The sequence below is a fragment of the Artemia franciscana genome, chromosome 18 (assembly GCF_032884065.1).
Source record: "Artemia franciscana chromosome 18, ASM3288406v1, whole genome shotgun sequence".
Taxonomy (NCBI): Eukaryota; Metazoa; Arthropoda; class Branchiopoda; order Anostraca; family Artemiidae; genus Artemia; species Artemia franciscana.
The window spans coordinates 5,926,251-5,947,442 of NC_088880.1; the positions used below are offsets into that span (position 1 = coordinate 5,926,251).

At 35.1% G+C, this 21,192-nt stretch overlaps 1 long non-coding RNA gene across 1 annotated transcript; it reads right to left on the reverse strand.

The window, feature by feature from the left end:
• Nucleotides 1-11,167: 11,167 nt before the first annotated feature.
• On the reverse strand, nucleotides 11,168-19,253 carry LOC136038536 (uncharacterized). The gene is made up of 3 exons (XR_010620244.1): nucleotides 19,191-19,253; nucleotides 14,779-14,882; nucleotides 11,168-11,271 (listed from the first exon to the last, which is right to left on the reverse strand). It is a non-coding gene; the product is annotated as an uncharacterized LOC136038536 (long non-coding RNA).
• Between the last annotated feature and the right edge of the window lie 1,939 nt (nucleotides 19,254-21,192).

A 21,192-nucleotide genomic window follows, 5' to 3' on the forward strand; every position in this document is an offset into this window, starting at 1 on the left:
TCATTAATAAAAATTAAAACAGAGTTGGACCCAGTACGGATCCTTGGGGAACACCCCAATTAACAACATTTTTACTAGACAAAAAACCTCGTAAATTGACACACTGCTGTCTGTTTTGAAGATAACTGCAAGGCAAACCCAATGTAGCACCTCTTAACCCATAAAATTCACATTTTTTTCAATAACAATCAATGATCAATAGTGTCAAACGCCTTAATTAAGTCCAAAAATATACCAGCTACCCTGAGCTTATTATCAAGAGCATCATTAATTATAGTAGTAATAAATGAAATCACCATTTCTGTTGTTCTACCCTTCCTGAAACCAAACTGATTTGGATGTAGAAGTTTATGACGTTCCAAATGGTAATAAATTCTAATATTAATACGGTTCCTAAAACTCGAGAAACAGCAGGTAATAATGAAATTGGTCTATAATTCCTCAAATCATTCTTGTTACCACCCTTAAACACAGGAGTTATTCTTGCGATTTTAAGACAAGTGGGAACTTCCCTTGCTTAAAACAAGCATTAATAAGGGACGTAAATATATGTGAAATGTTTGGACGCGCGGTTTTTAAAACAAGAAGGTTAATGGAATCACTCCCAGCCGAAGAACTTTTCATCTCAAAGATGATTTTAAGAATTTCATCATGAGTGACAGGTCTTAGATACATTGATGCATCAACAAAAGTACCCATAAAACTTTCAAGTGGAGGATTATTATCCTAAGCTACTGTAACACGAGAAAATCGAGCCCCAACAGTTGCAAAATGTTCCGAAAGGGCATTACATATTACTTCAGCCTCATTCGATTTTAGCCCATCACCTGTAGAAGCTTCATCAGGCAGAGCCGGATCTGTTGAATATATAACACTTTTAATAATTTTCCACGTTTTAGCTGAGTTACCACAAGCATCTTTCAACTTACACTCAAAATATTTTTTCTTCGCGTTTCTCAAAAGTTTATTAAGAGTATTTCTTATAATTTTTTAAAATTCTAGTGCAAACTGGAATTTTCATTCCTTATTGAATCCCTATATAACTGGTCTTTCTTATTTATGCACCGCAGAAGACTAGGTGCCAACCACGGCTTTTTGGGTATCTTTTTTTTTACCTTGTCCGATTCATTATACAAGTTTTACTCAGAGATCAGTGTATCATAAAATCTTTGAAAACTTATACATATATCATCTAGATTTTCAACTACATTATTCCAATTAACATTAGAGATCTCTTGTTTAAACTTTTCTAGGTTACTCTGGTTGAGCACGGGTAACATTCTCATTTTCAATCTAAGGCCTTGCTGCCTCGGGAAACAAACTTTAAAACTTGCCAAAATCCCAAAATGGTCAGAAACATCAGTAACAATAACCCCTGGATCTGAATATTTTGAATTAGAAAAAATATTATCAAGCAGCTTTGCCGTTAAAGTGGTAACACGATTACAAATATTAATAGTGGGAAATAAACTATATGACATGCAAAGCTGTAGGAAATCCATAGGAGTATTCAAATTCATATCGTTAAGGTCAATATTAAAGTCCCAACGCATGAAGAATGGGTGCAAATCAGTAGGTAGTTTAGCCAACTGTTCCTCCAAAATATCCATAAAAGCCTGTATAGAACCAGATGGTGGTCTATAAAGTACATCAATATAAACATCTTTTGGCTTAAGCCTAAGCCGAACAGTAAGTGGCTCAAATAACATCTCGTGATACAGCACTAGATCACTTCTTACCAAAACCTCGATATTCCTCCGTATATAAGCTCGAATTCCTCCATGTTTTCAAAGTTGACGATTCCTATGATAAAATGTATACCCTGGAATATCCAAGAGAGCAGAGTTATGCTCATTTAGCCGTGTTTCTGTGAGATCAATAACCTGAAAAATGGAAAGTTCACATATCTCGCTTAAAAAATTAAAAGATGAATTCAAACCCTGGTAGCTAAGGTAAAAAAAACTCTGAGATCTTCAGAATCACCGCCACTATACCCGGACCTCAAACCATCTTTAAGTAGGTACTTTGAATTACAAGAAACATATTGACCAGCAATCCCAATATCATAATTCTGGTGGAGCTGCTCCGTAAACATACTACTAAAATCCACAAATGAAGCTTCCAAATTTTTAAGACGGCTGTTGACCGGGGTGCCACGAACACCATCAACCATATTCATACAGTTTTACAACAAACTAATATGGCCTCATCTCCACAACAAAAAAAAAGAAAAAAAAAAACATAACTCCCTTATAAATAAGGGAGCTATCCTTCTGCATTATCTATATTCAAGGCTAATCATGGTGAAGGGACACTAGGGATCAATTTATTGCTCCCCCACCCAAACCCTCTTCTAAATTTACCTAAATAGCCACGGATAGTTAGACAATTCGTATACAAAAATGCACTTTTGAGGCAAGAGGCACCTAACACCCCCACATATGCAATGACTCAAAAGTCCTCGTCATTAATAGCTGATGCAAAGTGATACGTCACTACCCTTAATTTTATCAAGCATCGTGTGAATTAACTTGGTTATATGAAGCCTTAAAAGAAGTGTCTATAAGCGTTTCTTTTGCGTAGAACACGTGACTCTTCAGGAACAAATGTGCAAATCTGCGGAATTGCTGCCTCTGAATCTTCGAAGCTCAATAGGCAATTTGCAATAATGTTAAATAGATTGGCTATCTCATAAATTCCAATCGATGCCCTATTTGGGTCAGAATTGAAATTTCGTGCCACCAATGGAAGAAAACACATCTTTGCTGCAGTAAAATCTTCGTAGTTGCCGAGAATACCGCTAGAAATTTTTGTTTTTATTTTTCTATTTGACTCCATACTTTTTGCTTTGAAGGTTATTTGACATTTTTTCTGGTCATTTTCGGTTTGATTACTTTTCAATTTCCTTACTTTCAGTTGAAAAATGAAGGCTATTTGACTTCATTTCTGCTTAACTTTGGTTTAATGGGGCTCTTTACTTTTCTTTGAAAAACTTTTCTTTGAAAAACCTCGCTCATTACTCAAAAGATTTTTTTTTTTATAGAATTTTAAAACAAAGCTTATTCTTCTAGTTAAACGGCCATTGTGTTTCAGTAATCATTCTTAAAGAATTAGGACAAAAAGTCAAAAGTTTAGCGTAAAGAGCAGAGTCTTTTGGAAGGGGCAACTCCTTTCACATGCTTAATAATTTTTGTTCGCTTTAAGTTTTGATGTTACTCCTTAGTTTCAGCTGAAAAAAGTTGTTTTTTAAATTTAATTTCTGATCGTTTTTATATAATACCGGGAAATCCGGCTCTCTCTCCATGAAAAATTCCGGTGCGTATGCATTATACACCACTAATTCAAGTTTGCGATGTGTAAAACTCAAGATCAAACTGGTTTCTTCGTTATTTTAGAAATAAATTTGGGTTATATTTGCTCATTAGGGGGGGAGGGGTAAAGAATATCGGGTCTACATGCAAAATGTGTTAGATACAATTATTCTGCATATTAATAGCGACGAAGACCACAGTGCCTTTTCATATCAAACAAACACAACTTAGAAACAATACGGAAATTTTCTCAAGACAGTAGAATTCAATCCAGTAAATATTTCGGTCCTATGTCCAAGGGCCGTCTTCAGCACAAAACCAAAAAACTATATATATATATATATATATATATATATATATATATATATATATATATATATATATATATATATATATATATATATATATATATATATATATATATATATATATATATATATATATATATATATATATATATATATATATATATATATATATATATATATATATATATATATATATATATATATATATATATATATATATATATATATATATATATATATATATACATATATATATATATATATATATATATATATATATATATATATATATATATATATATAAACTTACACTAAAATGCAACTAGATATGTTTTTAGAAAACTTATTAAAACAACCCTAGCATCCTTACTTCAACGAAGTTCCACCGAGACTGATAGATAAAATGATGTGGGATTAGTAATTCATTCAAACGAAACAGAACAAAATAATTACTTGCCAGATTTCACCGCTAATCTTGCTTTTTGGCAGCTAGCCTCAAAGATCTTTTTGTAACGGGTTCATTGCTATTATAAATTCGTTTTGTAAAATATTTTGTTAGGTCATTTTTAATTAAATTTGAGTATAAAGAATTTAGTGAATATTCCCCTAAGTCCTTATTTAAAGAAATATTAATATTTTACTTGAGACTAGTTTCGATTGATTCCTGAATTGCCTGTCTCAAAATAAATTTGTGGAAGACATTTCTTCCACAAAAGTGATTGGGGTTCTTATGATCCTAAAATTGTTGGATTTCAAATCTGTTATTCCTATTGAACAAACCAAAGTTGGGCGGTTAATCTAAAGATTGACGTATCCCCTAATGTGAAGTTTTTGCGCTTTTGCAAGCGCGTTTTCGCAAGCATGGGTCGAGACAACAACCGCCCTCCCACCGCACTGCCTGCCCAAAATAAGAAGCTGCAACTCCCCTCTTCCATCGAAAAAGCTGAGAAGAGGGAAGAGCAATCAGTGAACACCTACTCAGTTGTTTTATTCTTTGCTTTTTTTTTTGTTTTTACCAAACAGTCCAAAGTCCGGAAGTTGGTTTATAATAATAAAATTCAGCTTAAACGATCAAAGCAGTGCGAAAAGGTAAAACGCCACCTTTGAGCTCTAAGGTACGCCTTGTCTATTCCTAAGAAAAAATTGCCAAAAAGTTATCGTAACCAAGTGAAAAAGGAACTCAAACGTTGTCCTGTACTTTTGCCGTAGCTACCTTAGCAAAAGAAAGGAGTGGCAAAAAATAAAGTATCAGTTTTTCGTTTGATCCCTGATGAAAATCCTGGTGAAAGATTGTTGTAACAAGGTGGAAAAGGAACCCAAGCAATGTCCTGCACTTTTGCTATAACTAGCAGCAGAAAGGGGGGGGGGGGGAAATGCCATATTAGTTTCTGTTTGATCTAGTAAATTTCACCCAACAGGACCAAAATTCTACCAACAGGTCTCCCTTACTAGCTGCTTTAAACCGGCGTTTCATTCGTTTTTCTATCTACCTTTTTACATTCCATCTACCATTTTAAATTCCGCTGCATAAAAACTAATTTTTCCAATTGTGTTTTTCTTAAAATTTTAGAAAGTGTGGATACGACATTTTTGCTATTAAAAGGTTATCACAACTGATTATATCCAAGCTAATAAAAAAGTATTGTAGAAATTTTTACTAAGTAAGAACATGTACAGTATTTACACCAAAACCTTCATTTAAAACCATTTTAATTTTAGCAATTAAAACAATTAGTAAAAATAAACCATAAGAGGCTGACACTATTTGTAATAAAGCCCCTGGATAGGAATAAACATATCCTTAATTTATCTAAATTTCTTCTTCATGGTTTCAGGTCGTATTCACATTTCCTAGAAGAGTATGACGGCTAAGTAATTTCAATTTAGGTCTTAGTTCCTCAATTTTTCTTAACACTCGCTTTTATTTGCATTTATTTAATTACAATGAATTTTACATGAGATAAATTTTAAACTAATTCCATTATTGTCTTCATATTCCCGTTAGATTTTGAGAATTTTGACGACTTTCCTACTGCAATTTTTTCTTGGCACATTCTTTGGCCAGATTTTGAACCTTTTTCCGCCGAAAGTTCATGTTCACATTTATATCTTAGTTCCAACTGTTTAGCCTTCCTACGGCTTTGGAATACAAAATAGAATTATTTGCAAATAGTCAGTATTTTTGACTTATTAGGTAGAAAATTAAATATTTCTACTACAAAACACACAACCCCCCACCAACCCTTCATTTATTTATGCATAGCAGTTTTCGCGACTTGCAGTCAAATCTACGGAAAAAACATTCAATATGAAATTATAAATTAACATAAAGGACAAAAATCAATCGCTAAAGAACATAATCCTGAGATGATTTAACGTTATGTCAATTTTCTAATCCTACCTTAAAAATCTGACTGTAATTCAGGAAAAATCATTAACAATAAAATTGAGCTGAAAATAATAAGACAACTCAATTTAATTCAATACTAAGACAATTACATTTTAATTAAATACAATAATATTGAAGAAAATTACTTATTTTGTAAAGAATAGCTGTGACAAAACTTCAAAAACAGTTAAAAATTTCTGGCGAGGTTCATAACCTACCCATAATTGTTGCCCCTGCGAGTTTATTAATTTTCCCTTATAGTTTGCCTGATTAAAGGGGTTTCAGCAAACCACCATTCCATACAATAGATTCCAGTATGCGTGGCTAATAACACAATAGCACTTCAACTATGTTTATTGTTTGATCTACTACGACTACTAACTGCTCACTGCAGCAGAAAGCCACCTGGTTAAAACAGCTACGCACGCTGCTCCTTTATCAGAATCTTTTCAAAGCCTCCTTCTTTACACCCTCTCAAGAAGTTCCCATTTCCCTTAATTCTTTCCTTGCGACATACTCCCACCCCGACCATGCACAACCTGCTGTTCGTTTAGTCTTAGACGGTTGGCCGAAACTCTATCCCTATTTAGTACATCCTCAAATGTTCTGCCCATCTCCCTTTAACTCTTTCCGTATCACTAATTGTGACCCCGTTCCTATCTTTAACTGGAACAACCCCAGATTGATTACTCCCTCTCAATTTATTAACATGTCAGTACATTATTTTACTATTATGTCGTATAGCTGCGTCTTCCAGATCATCGGCAGTTTATCCATGGCCTCCACTTCCCACCTCCTTTATTTATAATTTAATGCTTCCTCCACGTTCTCTATATTCCTGTTATTTTCATATGATCTATCACTGTGTAATTCTTATACAAGCCCTTTCCCCTCTTTATTAAGGATAAATAAATTTTTACTAACATTCCTAGCTGAGTTCCTAACATTCTTCCATAAACCATCGGCAACTTCATAAATTATTGTGAGGTTCACAACTAGGGCCAATTTAAAGTCAAAATTTTGGCTTTAACATGACCATAGACACTACTAGATGGTGATCTTTGCTTTTAACATCGGCAACAGCATTCCCATTATCTTGCAGTGATCCTGCCAGTCTTTGGTTTGCAATAGCATAATCAATAAGGGTAGCTATCTTACTATCATGTGAATACCATGTTAACTTATGGGTCATTTTATGACCAAACAAGGTATTGGTTATAACTAGATTTTTATGTCTAAAAATTGCGGCAGTCTGTAGCCATTACTGTTTTCTCTTCCTATATCAAATTTACCCGGGCTAGGATACCATCTATCCCTATTTCTACCGACCAGGGCGTTAATATCTCCTAATCAAATCACCATATTTCTACCTGGAAACCTGTCTATTTGTTCCTGTAACTGTGAGTCAAACTCTACCGAGTCACTACTGTCTCCGTCAATCGGTTGTCAGGGTCATATACTATTATGACTGATACCCTGTACTTTTTAGGCGTAAAACGAGCGTTCAGTATTCTATTACTAATATCTTCCCAGTCTAAACAGGACTTAGCAGCTTCCTTATTCATCATGCCCCTTACTCCCAGTCTATTTACCCCATCCATCCTGACTGAGTAAATCCATTCTATATCATCCATTTCCTACCCCGAGGATATGGGTTTCTGAAAATCCTAAGTCCAGTTCGAAGGGTCCGGACTCGTCAGTCAAGGTGTCAATATAATGGTTGTTTTTAACGTTGTAACATTCCAAGTTTGGAAAAAGCTACATTTATTTCACTTCTCCATGTTGAAACGGCTTTGAAATCAGGGTGGTAAGGTTTGAGCTACAGAAATTAACAAGGTTTATTTATAATAGTCTACAGACCCCATGTATTCTTGCAACCGCTTAGTGATTTTCATCAATAACAGCAGCAAAGGTGCTTAAACTGGAATAACCAGCTGTTTAGGTAACTTCCTTTAACTGATTGTCTTATTACCATTGATGCAACTGTTCTTGCAGCATGTGTGGTGGCTGTATACCCGCTGGCGTGTTACAATGCCTTTTTTTTACATTACCTGCTAAATCAAAGAGTAATCAATCTAAGCTTTCGTTCGAATGTAAGCTTGTTTTTAATTGATAGATTATTTTCAGCTGACCGATCGTTGTGGATGATTGCCCAACATGCCCAGTTATGTTTGCCTCAGGAGACTTAGAGCTAAACTGAGTTGTTTGCAGTAGTAGTAGTTGTAATTACAAACCATTGCACATTTAATATCAATTAGCTCATATTACGGAGAGACAATTTTGGCAGAAAGGGCAATTTGAAAGGGCAAAGTGCGGCAGAACCGAAGAAAAAAGACATATTTGGACGACGACCAAGAGAGTTATATAACTACTACTAACAGCTCACCGCAGCAACAAGCCCCCTGAGGACAACACAGCTACACACGCCCCTCCTCCATCCCAATCTATTGAAAGCCTCCCTCTTTATATCCTCTCAGGAAGTTCCCATTTACCTTAAATCTTTCCTTACGGCATCCTCCCCCCAACCGAGGATGACTTGCTTTCCATTTTTCTATCTTTGGCAATGTGTCTTCCTTCATCCGCAAAACATGCCCTACCAATCTCAACCTTTCTCTCGTTATAGCCCTAGAAAGCGGGATTGAGCCCCACTTATTGTACTCCCATACTGTTTGAATACGGTCAGTCAGTTGGGTACCCAAAACAATCTGTAGACAATTCCTCTGGAAAACATCTAGCAAATCTTCCTCCGTTTTTCGGAGCGCTCATGCTGCTGAGCTACGTATCTAATCTTTGTAGGTGGAACACACTATACACTATGATCAGATGCTACAATTGAGGCTGGGCGACAATCATCCCCCCTACCTTTTGAGATACCTTCTATGTTGTCATTTAAAAAACCGACAGAAAACAACTGCCCCCCCCCCCAACCAAAAATTTTCAAACATACATTTTTGCATCTTCATTAGCCCTTAGCTTTGTTTATTTGATCAGGGTTCCGTAAAAATCATAATTTCACTCTACTCTCTATAAAATATAGACTCCTGACAAAAAAAAATAAATCAATTTTTGCTTGATTTTTGGAGATGTCGGTTTCCTGATGACTACAAAATGGACAAACCAGGTTAGTGTTTGTCTTTACTGTTCTCGATTAATTGGCGTTTATAGACTAAACCTGCTCAAGGTAATAATGGGGCTTCTGGCTTTTTGCAATTCTCTTGTCTTCAAGTGAGGACACAATCAAGACTAAGTTATATTTTGTGGAGGTTAGTATTTCACGAATCCATTTTTATTGGAATAGAGACTTGAAGATAATCTTTGGTCTAAAAGTATATGCTTTTGCTGAAATGCAAAACAGTTTATTGCAAATCAAAAATGCTGATACTTATTCCTTTTTTCTCTCCCGTTGTCAACCACTTATTAAATATCTTCTCCCGCTCCTAACTTTTTTTTCGTTTCTTTTCTTGGCTATATTAACTTTCTTTAATTGGCAAGATTATCTAATGATAGAGGATGATTTTCTAATAAAGGACGGTATTACGAACATTTCAATGAAGTTGGAAGCGATTTGTGCTTGTGTCTCTCATTAGACAAAAACGAGAGCCAAGCCCTGGATGAAAAAAACAGGGATATTTTCCTGTCACCAGATTCTCAAAACAGAGTACTGTCACACCGAGGATTCATTGACATTACCTAACCATAGCAAAAACGTAAATCTATTTGGAGAAAGAGCAAGTTTGACGAGTCTTTTCAACCCATTCTTCAAGTTTAGCATCCTTTAGAAAGTAACAAGCCTTAGAAATATGAAATAAATAAACAATTTTCTTCAATTGAAAGTAAGGAGCAACATGAAACTTAAGGGAATAGAAAACATTATGCATGTGAAGGGGTTGCCCCCTCCTCAATACTCTGCTCTTTACGCTTAAGTTTGACATCTTGTTCCAATTATTTAAAAATGACTCCTGAAACACGAGGACTGTTCAGTTAGAATAATAAGCTTATTTAAAGTTCTAAAACACTTTGGTTTAAAGAGCAAGATACTGAGGAGGGATAACCTCTCATATACGAAATAATTTCTGTTCGTTTCAAGTTTAATGTTACTACTTTTGAAAAACATCCATTTTTTAATTTTTCATCGTTTCTTAAGTACTCTCGGAAAATCCAGCTCCCCTCCATGGACAATTCCCTTTGCCCCACAAAAAAATTCCCCATGGAAAGAATCTAAAGTAAGCCCCCCCCCCTTCCAAAAAATATCTGAATACTTTTCAACAGCCAATACTATATGTAACCAATGGGAAAGTTTATAGTTTGCAGTCCTTCCCCCAGGAGCTGTGGGGGTCAAGTCATCCTCAAAGACATAGTTATTACATCTTTAGACTATGATGATCAAAACTGTTATCTCAAAATTTTGATCGGACGGCTCTGGGAAAAAGGGAGTGTGAGGGGGGCTAGCTGCCCTAAAATATTTTTAATCACTTAAAAAGGGCACTAGAACTTTATTTCCAAAAAATGAGCCCTCTTCCGACTTTTTTGGGATCACTGATGGATACGGTCACCCTCCCGAATAGAAACAAAAAATAATGACGCATCCGTCATCTTGGTTCTGGCAAAAAAGGGCGAAATTCAAAATTTTTTTTATATGTGAGCTTGAAACCACAACAGTGAGGTTCTCTAATGTGCTGAATCTGATGGTGTGACTTTCATTATGATCACTTGATTTTATGGGGCGCTTCTCCCCTTTTTCAAAAATTATTCTAATTTTCTGAAGCTCCTAACATTTGGCGGATAACATTAAACTTAATAAATTTTATATATTTTGAATAAGCATCTAAATCCGATTCTTTTAATGTATCAATAGATATTATTGCCCTGTTTCTTACAATTTCGGTTACTATTGAGCCGCATTGATCCTTATTTACAGTTTGTATCACAAACTGTTTGATTTTCTTGTTTACCTTGATGAAAAGATTTTTGAATTAGCAGGCGAAGCCATAAAACAACAATTATAAAATCAAGATGTATATTATTCCTTTACGATATTCTTTTTTCTCCATTTTATTATGAAAGCAATATACATATGTCCATGACATTGCTGTTTATACTCGTTTTTATACCAAAAGCAAAGGCTAAGTATAAATCTAGATGAGTTCAACACAGAAGGATACAGGGCAAGTGTTTTATTCATAAACATCATAAAACACCAACTGGTTCATCAGTTTACAACCTGAGCTTCTTCCTTCTCCAGTGGCGCCTCTTGGCATTGTACCTAAAAGAGATAGAAACAAAAATCAAGAAAAGGCACATGCACTATCGACCAGAGCCTAAAAATTACAATTTAGTTGGAATCTAAATTGATACCCTACACTTTTTTTTTTATTAACCTGCACAGAGGGAAGGAAACCAATCCCTTCTCCTTTATAGTTGTGGGCACCCATGGGTTAATTGATGTAGTAATTGCCCCCCCCCCCAATATAAGCCAAAAATTAATGATGTTAAGTATGGAACTTAAGCTGCAATGGATATGGAATAATGCACCCAAAAAGGTTCGTAGCTAAAGAATAACATTCCTAATAATTAAGAAGGGTCCCAGACTTCGGTCCAACTGAGTTTACCATCCATTTAAAAAAAGGCCCCCTTCTTACATACAGGGACTCAATTTTAGTGGGGCTGGCATAAGTGTAGGGCTTGGGATGGAATGACCTATTGCACCAGTAACATTCTTCACCCACACCTCCTGACTGCAATTGTTTACTATTTTCATACTACTTTCACATAATTAGCCTATCTCTGTGGGGTCTCCTGTCTAATAAGTACAACCCCTTCCTCAAATAAATCCCTATGAATGTGCCTGGGGTAAAGGAGGGAGGATACCCTCATCCGCAGTCATGAATCCGAAAAAAAATCTTGTAGAAATGTCACATTATCAGATACAAAGAGGTACATAAAGGAGGTTCCACACAAAATCCGACAGTTCATGGTAACAAATTGTAGTAAGGACCGACCCGGTTCAATAGTAACTGAAACTCCAAAAAATTGAATTTTGATACTAATAGTTCCATCAAAAGAATCACATTTTAATTCTAATTTTAAAAGTGTAATAAATATAAAGTTTCATCAAGTTTAAACCATAAAAAAATACGAGTTTGAGAAAATTTGCCCTATTTTAGAAAATAGGGGGAAATACCCCTTGAAAGTGATAGAAACTTAACAAAAATCACACCATCAGGTTCAGCGTATCAGAGAACACTATAGTAGAAGTTTCAAGCTCCAATCTACAAAAATGTGGAATTTTGCATTTTTTGCCACAAGACAGCTCTTGAATACGTGGTTTATTTTTTTCTATTTTTTTTTTCTCAGGAGTTATTGTTTTGACCCAGTGGTCCTAGAATGTCGCGAAAGGGCTCATTCTTACAGAAATTAAAAATTTTAGTGTCCTTTTTAGGTGACCAAAAAAACTGGAGGGCACCTAGGCTCCCTCTCACACCCATTTTTTCCCCCAAGTCACCAGATCAAAATTCTGAGATAGTCATTTTATTCAACATAGTCGAAAAACCTGATAACTATATTTTTGGGGACAAATTACTCCCCCACAGTCTCCATGGGAGGGGCTGAAAGTTACAAACTTTGACCAGTGTTTACACATAGTAATGGTTATTGAGAAGTGTACAGACGTTTTTGATTTGGGGAGGGGGTTATGTGGGAGGAACTCTCAATGGAGGAACTTTTCATGGGGGAAGAGAATTTCCATGAAGTGGATGCAGGATTTTCTAGCATTTAAAAAAAGAATGAAAAAATAAACATGAAAAGTTTTTTCAACTGAAAATAAGGAGCAGCATTAAAACTTAAAACGAACAGAAATTATTACGCATATGAGGGATTCACCTCCTCCTAATACCTTGCTCTTTACGCTAAAGTATTTTAGTAATTTCAACTATTTATTCTATGGCCTTTGTGATTCAGAGGTCATTCTCAAGGAATTAGGACAAAATTTAAGTTTTACTGTAAAGAGCAAGGTATTGATGAGGGGGTGAATACGTAGTAAAAACATACAAACATAGAAGTTCATTGTGTAAGTTAATTTGTAAGTTACTTATATTTTTACTAATACAAAAGCTCATAAAAAATTAAATTCTAGTTGCCTTTTTAAGTAACCAAAAAAATTGTAGGGGAGCTAGGCCTCCTCCCCTGCTTCTTTTTCTTCTCAAAATTGTCCGACCAAAAGCATGAGAAAGCCTATTATCCAAATAAAAAATTAGTGTGCAAATTTTTTTTTATTATTCATGTGCAGATAGCCAAAATCAAAACATGCATTAAATCAAAAACGTTCAGAAATTAAATAAAAACAAGAGATAAGAGCTCATAAGGCACTTGTGACTAGGTCAGAAGAGCCAAGAGCTCATATGGCATGAGCTCTAGCAAAATTCTAAGAATCAATAGATTGATTTAAAAGGAAAATCAGAGGCCTAATACCAGTGAGAACTTAAGATAAGAGATCTGAGACACAAGGTCCTTCTAAGTATCAAAATTCATTAGGCTCTGATCACCCCACTTTGGACTCCCACCCTTACTCCCTCAATGAGAGTGGATCCAGTTGGGTTACATCAATCATATATCTAAAACATTTGCTTATTCTGCCCTTCAACTCCCCTAAATGTTACCAGATCTAATCAGGATTTAAAATAAGAGCTCTGAGACATGAGGTCCTTCTAAATATGAAATTTCATTAAGATCTGGTAACCTGTTCTTCAGTTAAAAATCCCTCAATTTTTCCAATTTTTCTGAATTAACCCCCCCTCCCCCAGCTCCCACAAAGAGAGTAGATTCAGTCTGGTTATGTCAATCATGTATCATGATCCTCATATGCGTAATAATTTCTGTTCGTTTTAAGTTTTAATGCTGCTCCTTATTTTCAGTTGAAAAAACTTTTCATGTTTATTTTTTCATTCTTTTTTTAAATGCTAGAAAATCCTGCATCCACTTCATGGAAATTCTCTTCCCCCATGAAAAGTTCCTCCCACATAACCCCCTCCCCAAATCAAAAACGTCTGTACACTTCTCAATAACCATTACTATGTGTAAACACTGGTCAAAGTTGTTGGCTTGATTTCTAATTTTTATCTACATTTTTATCTACATTTCTAATTTTTATCATGTATCTACAACATTGCTTATTCTATCCACCAAGTTTCATCCCAATCTCTCCACTCTAGGCATTTTTTAAGATTTCCGGTTTCCCCTTCCAACTTCCCCTTTGGAAATCAATGTTGTCTTTGGAAATCAATGGATAGTAAATTGCTGAATGTTGATGGAAAAAAAATATTGTCGAATTTAACTAGTTATTTTCTCTAATGTATTTCCATTGTCCAACATGACAACACTGACAAAAATATAGTGCTTTCCTAAAAACTTAATGATTTTGAATCAACTAATGGAACAATTTCAGAAAACCTTAATTTCAGGGATAAGGTAGATCCTGGGCAGCAAGCAATGTTTTTATTTTGATATATTAGTACTTTGAATGGAGGAATATTTCCTTCTATCGATCAAGAGGACAAATTCTGACAATATTTTTTTTTAGGTTTTGGAGCTCCATCTTTCCTTAAGAAAACTTTGATCCTTCCTCCCTCAACAGTGGATGGTCCTAAATGCATCAACTTTCATGATGACCATCAGATCACTTCTACCTTTTTTTTTGTTTACATTAGTTCCCCTAAATGTTTAGGGTATTAAGGAGGGGAGGATATTGAAAAAGCTAGTGAGACAAAATTACAACCTTATGGTGTTGTCAGTCTTCATTCTGATCCATTGAGGAATAGGACGATTCTGTTTCATCTTCTTGGCCAATTTCCTTTTTATTCTAAGGGTCTTGTGTGCTGCCTGAAATACATGTAATTATTGTTAAATAAGACATGAACACTTTCAAAAAAAATTAGAAATCAAGCCAACAAATTCCAATTCAGAACATAGTGATTATTCAAGTTAATTTATTAACAATGTACATAAAGTCAAAAAGAACCATACAAATAGACCACCTTCCCCATGGTGCTCCATGGCTATAAAAAAGAAAAAGAGTAAATAATTAATTAAACAAAGAACACATGAGCAGCCCTGTGCCATTTATCCAAATTAACTATCTCAAATCAGGGTCTTCATAGACATGGCAAAAAAAGGTAAAGTAACTCTGAGTTGTTTGATACAGTTGAAAGAAATATTAAAGGGAATATAAAGACTAGTCACCTAAGGACCAACAGCAATTTTCATTCTAAAATCAACTTCAATAGTAACACTTCATGCTGACAACTAGAGGCTTCTTGGACCAGTCTTGTCTCATGACAATCATACCCTTCTACAAAACAAATCTTTGACTTCTCAGGCAGTAGGCCAAGGCTTGGCTTCTTGAATTCAATGTTGCTAAGTGCCATCTCACTTTGGCAAAATGAATCCTTGTTGTTCTTATTTTCTTACAGGCCATCCAAACTCCACTGTAAATGATGAGCAAGATCTTGGAGTTACTGTTGGCAATGAAGTAAGATTCAGGACCCATGACAAGAAGTGTTGTGCTAGTGCTAGTTCAACTCTAGGGCTGATTAAGTTACCCTTTCCACTCATTCGCCAAAAGTCATTAGTCTTCTGTATAAGGAACTAGTTCAAACCAAGCTTCAAGTTGGAAAGTCTCACCTCCTTTTATGTTGAAAAAGATGTAAGTCTTGAAAGACATGCAGATATGTACCACAAAAGTGATAACCCGAGTCTGCACTCAATTCTTTTCCTTAAGAATTTTCAACAGTTTGAAACTCTCTGAAGACACAGTTACTACTGAATCTGTTGACATTTTCAAAGAAAGACTAGATGCTGAGTAGTCCTTGAGGGAGTGTAAACTTGACTGGGAAGCTATTCAGATCATCCAACCACAGCTGGTCACAAATAACATAGAAAGCAACTTCAATATTAACTCTAGAGCTTCACAAGGAGAAATCCATAAATTCCCCCAAGCTACAATTTAAGGTAATATTTAAAATCAAGGCACTGATGCCCTAACTGAGCAATAGTATCCATCTGAGAGCAATAATCTGTCTATGACAGTCAAATTTTAGGTTATTTTTATTTATTAGAGAATTTCTCTCAAGCATAGATACTATAAATTTATATTTCAGGTCCACACTTTTTTTTCCTTATCAATGGGCTTCTGAGATTCTACACAATATTTTTATTTCCCAAATAAAAATTTGTTGTGAATAACTTAGGTCAAGCAGACACTTGCAGTCAAGCTACCATAGCAACACACAGCAACTTTACAATGAACTTCTATGGCACAGGCTTTAAATAAACACAAAGGACCAAATTTAATTTGTTATAATTTGTTCTTTTCTGATGTAAAAAGATTGTTGGCAATTAATTATCTTAAATTGCATTGAATTGAATTAAATTTAAGTAAATTTTAATTAAATTAAAATTGCATTGTCCAGCAGCTAAAATAAATACTGTGATGTTGCTGGTGAGTTATGGCAATGATTCCTATTGGAAGCATCCCATTTTGTTTTCCATGGTTAATTCAGCCATTCACAATCAACTCCAGATCTGAATGCATTGGTGGTAGGGGCTGTTACCAGCTCATTAGTTAAAGGATTCCAGAATGACATAATTCTATTGGAGAAGTGGTTTGCTATATGTGTCTAGGCTCTCTTCCAGAACAATTGCAATGAGTGGTCTCTATTCCTCTGCAGGGTCTCTAGTTGGAGGTAAGAAGGAGGGTTGTTATTAGTTATTTATTACTTAGTCTTAATCATGTATCCCCTTTGTCTTCTATAAGCTAGTGAAGGTAATTAAGTTTTTGTAATCCTGCCAGTTAGTCCAGACCTTTGCACATTTCTATACATTTTGTTGAATGGATTCAAAGGCAGCTATATCATCTTTATTGATAGGGGAGGCAACAGCCATTCCATATTCTATGACAGGCCACACTAGGGGTTTGTACAACTTTAGCATGGTCTGTGGAGCTCTGAAGGAGATTGTCTGTTTTATTAATCCTAACCTTTGTGATGCTTTACCAACAATCATTCCTGCATGGGATGTGAATTTCAACTTGTTATCAATAATCAGCCCAAGATCTCTATCTTCAGTTGCAGCTGAAATGGGTTGGGGTTGAGGACCTCAATTAGAATTAGTTGAACCTACATTGTACAAATGATGGTAAAATTCTAGTCAATTGACTTCTTGCTATCTCAGAAAGGGTTTAGGTTAGGAAAATGAAACTTTTAGGGATGAATCTACAGACTAAAGTATGTCCCAGGAAGATATTTTGAAACAACTACCTCCACTCTTTTCCCTCTAGAGGGCCCTGACCTTTGATGACCTTTAAAAATATGTGTGTTATAAAAGTGAAACCTTGCAAAATAGATCTTCTGCTTAATTAAAGTACAACAAAATTGTTCTCTGCTTCATAGCTTTGCTCAATTCTATTTTATAAGGTTTTAAAGATATGTAAATACATTTCCTAAATTATGAAAAAAATATTCATATGGATCAAAATTCTACTCAAATAACAGGAATTGTATTTTCAAAACTAAAAGCATAGAAAAAGCAACTAGTAACTGAAAATTAAGGTTCAATGTTGTTTTGTCAATAATTTCAATAGGTATAGACCTGTCATGTAGGCAAATTTAAGGGCCCTCTAGAGAGAGAAGGAGTGGAGGTGGGTACTTTAAAATACCTTCCCGGAACATATTTTAGCCTGTAGACCCATTGCTGAAAGTTTCATTTTCCTAACCTAAACCCTTTCTGAGATAGCAAGAAGTCAAATAACTAGAATTTTAATGTCTTAACTATCCAACAATTCAACTATGTAAACCTGTGATTCCCAAAATGGGACATGGGCCCCACTAGCAGGGAATGGTAAAATTTTCATGGGTAATGGTTATGGTTATCAGCATGAATAAATTTCTATACAAAGAAAGACATCATTTGAAGCTCCCAACACTGACATACCAAAGGAAAAGGTGTGATATGATTTTAACCAAGAAAGTTCTTTCTAAAAATGAACCTTCCTGGTCTCTTTGCATAGTCCTTGCATTCTGGTACTAGAAGACATTCAATGAAGCTTCCCATGCAGAATTCCACAAGTAGACATAGAAGTCATTTCTTCAGCCAAAGAGTCATCAACTGTCTGAGGAAACAGTATCTGCAACTTCAACCAACATGTTCAAGTCTCACCTTGATAAGGAATGGCTCTGCCAGGAGTTCCTTTACAATTGGCAAGCTGTAGAGTCCTCCACAAGAGTCTAGATCAACAACCATAATCTACACCAAACAAATTTTTTTCATCACTGGAGCATCACAAGGATGGAAAATCCTTATATTGGTCTCAGCTGTGATTTACTGTAATATGTAGGACATATAGGCCTACTCTTTGGCTGACCATATGCTAGAGCCTTTATTTTGAAACAAAAAATCATGTGAATGACATCAATACATTTAAAGGGCAATTAAGATAAATGATAGTATTACAATGACATGTACTAGGCCTAGGCTATATCAAGCATTGAACATAGAAAAAAAATTAGGATAATTATTAGGCCAACATTATGCTTTAAAATAATAATATAAAGTCAAAATGCATCTATTAACAATAGTTTCATGACCCAAAACAATTGTTCAGGTAATACCAACATTGACTGAGGGTTTTGTTGTTTATTGATGGTCAATCAACCATGTTATTTGGAATAAGTATGAAATAAGGAATATAAATATAGGCTAGACTAGGCCTACTGTATTTATTTTAGTTGTGTGTCCTTGGGAAGAAATCTTAACCAATTGAGTTCTGCCCAAACCAATAGAATGTTTGGAAAGAAAATAAATGAGGAATCTATAGGAAAAGAATTAATTTAGTAGCATGTTTCATTCTGTGGAGACTAATTTATCCAAGACAAATAGTACCTTGAGCAGTTATTATAACTAATGTGGGAGGGGATGAGGTTCGCAGCATTACCATACTTGGCTTGTGGGCTCCTAGGTTTATGTAAGTTAGCCATTGATATCAGGTAGACATTTTATTGAAAATCCTTGGCTTCCCGTAACGGACGTTAATGCTTCAAATATATTAATTTTTTAGAGAAAGTTTTGATTCTCCTAAACTATACAGAGGATTATAGGCTGAGACGGATTACAGTGGATAAAATTTTGACCTACCATATTTATTATTTTTCTTAAATATGTTAGGCTAGTTCTTCAATAAATATCTATGAAACAGAGTTGCTGAACGCACTACTAACACTTGGTGTTACGGAAAAAACGCAAAAGAATCTCCTGGGAAAATTCCTAAAATGTTTCTTGAACATGTTATAATGCTATCACTCACATAGCTACGAATGCAAAATAAACCTACTGACTTTGATTGCTATTAGTAAAGTTATTTTTATGCTCTAAAGTTCTTCGAAATGTGGATTAGGGCTAAGTAGATTTGATAAAGTTTGGATTTTGGATGTCGGAATTCGAAAAACGTATTTAAGCCATTGCCATCATTGCAATGCCTATTATTCAATCCCAATAGAGTTTTTTTTTTTTTAATTCTTGTGCAGGTGAATTTTCATCTTGGCTATTTAATCTATCCAGTTAGTATCCGAATCCTTCACAGGTGATTGTTTTCCTGTATAATGATACTTTTCTCCCAATCAGAATTAACTTTTAAGCAGAATAAGTTGAATTTGCATATGCTAGAGCCGACAAAAATTTGCTAAAGACAATCGTAGATTAAGCTACAATGAGTTTTTGATGACCTCTTGATTAATAGAAAGTTATTGGAATTTGAGATCCCCACGCTCTGCGAGTTCTCAGCTCTTTTTTGGGATTGCCGCTGTAAGTAACCCCACCCCCAAGGCACTGAACTCAGAGGTCTGTTCAATGTTACAGCCAAAGCTGCTGCTCAAGGAAACCCAATTCCTTTGTATATACACATGGAACAATAATTGCAAAGCCTGATTTTCAAACATGTGATTTACTCCGTGTAATAAAGAAGGCATTAGTTGCAAATAGATAATCGCGTAAGAAATCAAATTATGGGATAATCTTAAAAAAAATTATAGGTCAAATTTAAAAACCTTGAAGCATTGGGAAGAAGGATATGCTCAAAAAACCTGTCTCTAGTTATATACCTATGTAAGGCTAAGCTTAAAATTTTTAGTATAGGTAAACACAAATGAAAATTTTGTTTATAAAGAAATCTAAATCATCGCGGATATTTTATGTAATTTTGTTCCAGTTCCAAAAATTGTAGGGAGTTATATGAACAATCTACAAGTCCTTTCACCTCTTTGGATGCTTCTTCAGAAAAACTAGCCACTGAAAGCACTATTCTCCTCCAGTCAGCAATCAATGAATACATGCAATTATATACAATAATACATTATTATTGATTTTGGGAAGTGCGGGTAACTGAGCTACCTGTCCCCAGCAACTAAAAGCCACTAGGCCGGCCAGTACTAATGTGGCTTTTCCTGCTCACTCCCGCTCTCTTCTGCACAATCAAACAGTTCGTGGTAACGAACTGTAGTAAGGAGCGACCCGGCTCAATAGTAACCAAAACTCTAAAAAATTGAATTTTTATATTAATAGCTACATCAAAAGAATTGCATTTTAATGCTGATTTTAAATATATAAGTTTTATCAAGTTTAGTCTTACCCATCAAAAGTTACGAGCCTGAGAAAATTTGCCTTATTTAGGAAAATAGGGGGAAACACCCCCTAAAAGTCGTAGGATCTTAACGAAAGTGACACCAGCAGATTCAGCGTATCAGAGAACCCTATTGTAGAAGTTTCAAGCTCTTATCTACAAAAATGTGGAATTTTGTATTTTTTGCCAGAAGACAAATCACGGGTGCGTGTTTATTTGTTTTTTTTTCTTTTTTCTTTTCCCCAGGGGTCATCGTATCGACCAAGTGGTCCTAGAATGTCGCAAGAGGGCTCATTCTAACGGAAATGAAATTTTCTAGTGCCCTTTTTAAGTGACCAAAAAAATTGGAGGGCATCTAGGCCCCCTCCCACGCTCATTTTTTTCCCAAAGTCAACGGATCAAAATTTTGAGATAGCCATTATGTTCAACATAGTCAAAAACCATAATAACTATGTCTTTGGGGATGACTTTCTCCCCCACAATCCCTGGGGGAGGGGCTGCAAGTTACAAACTTTGACCAGT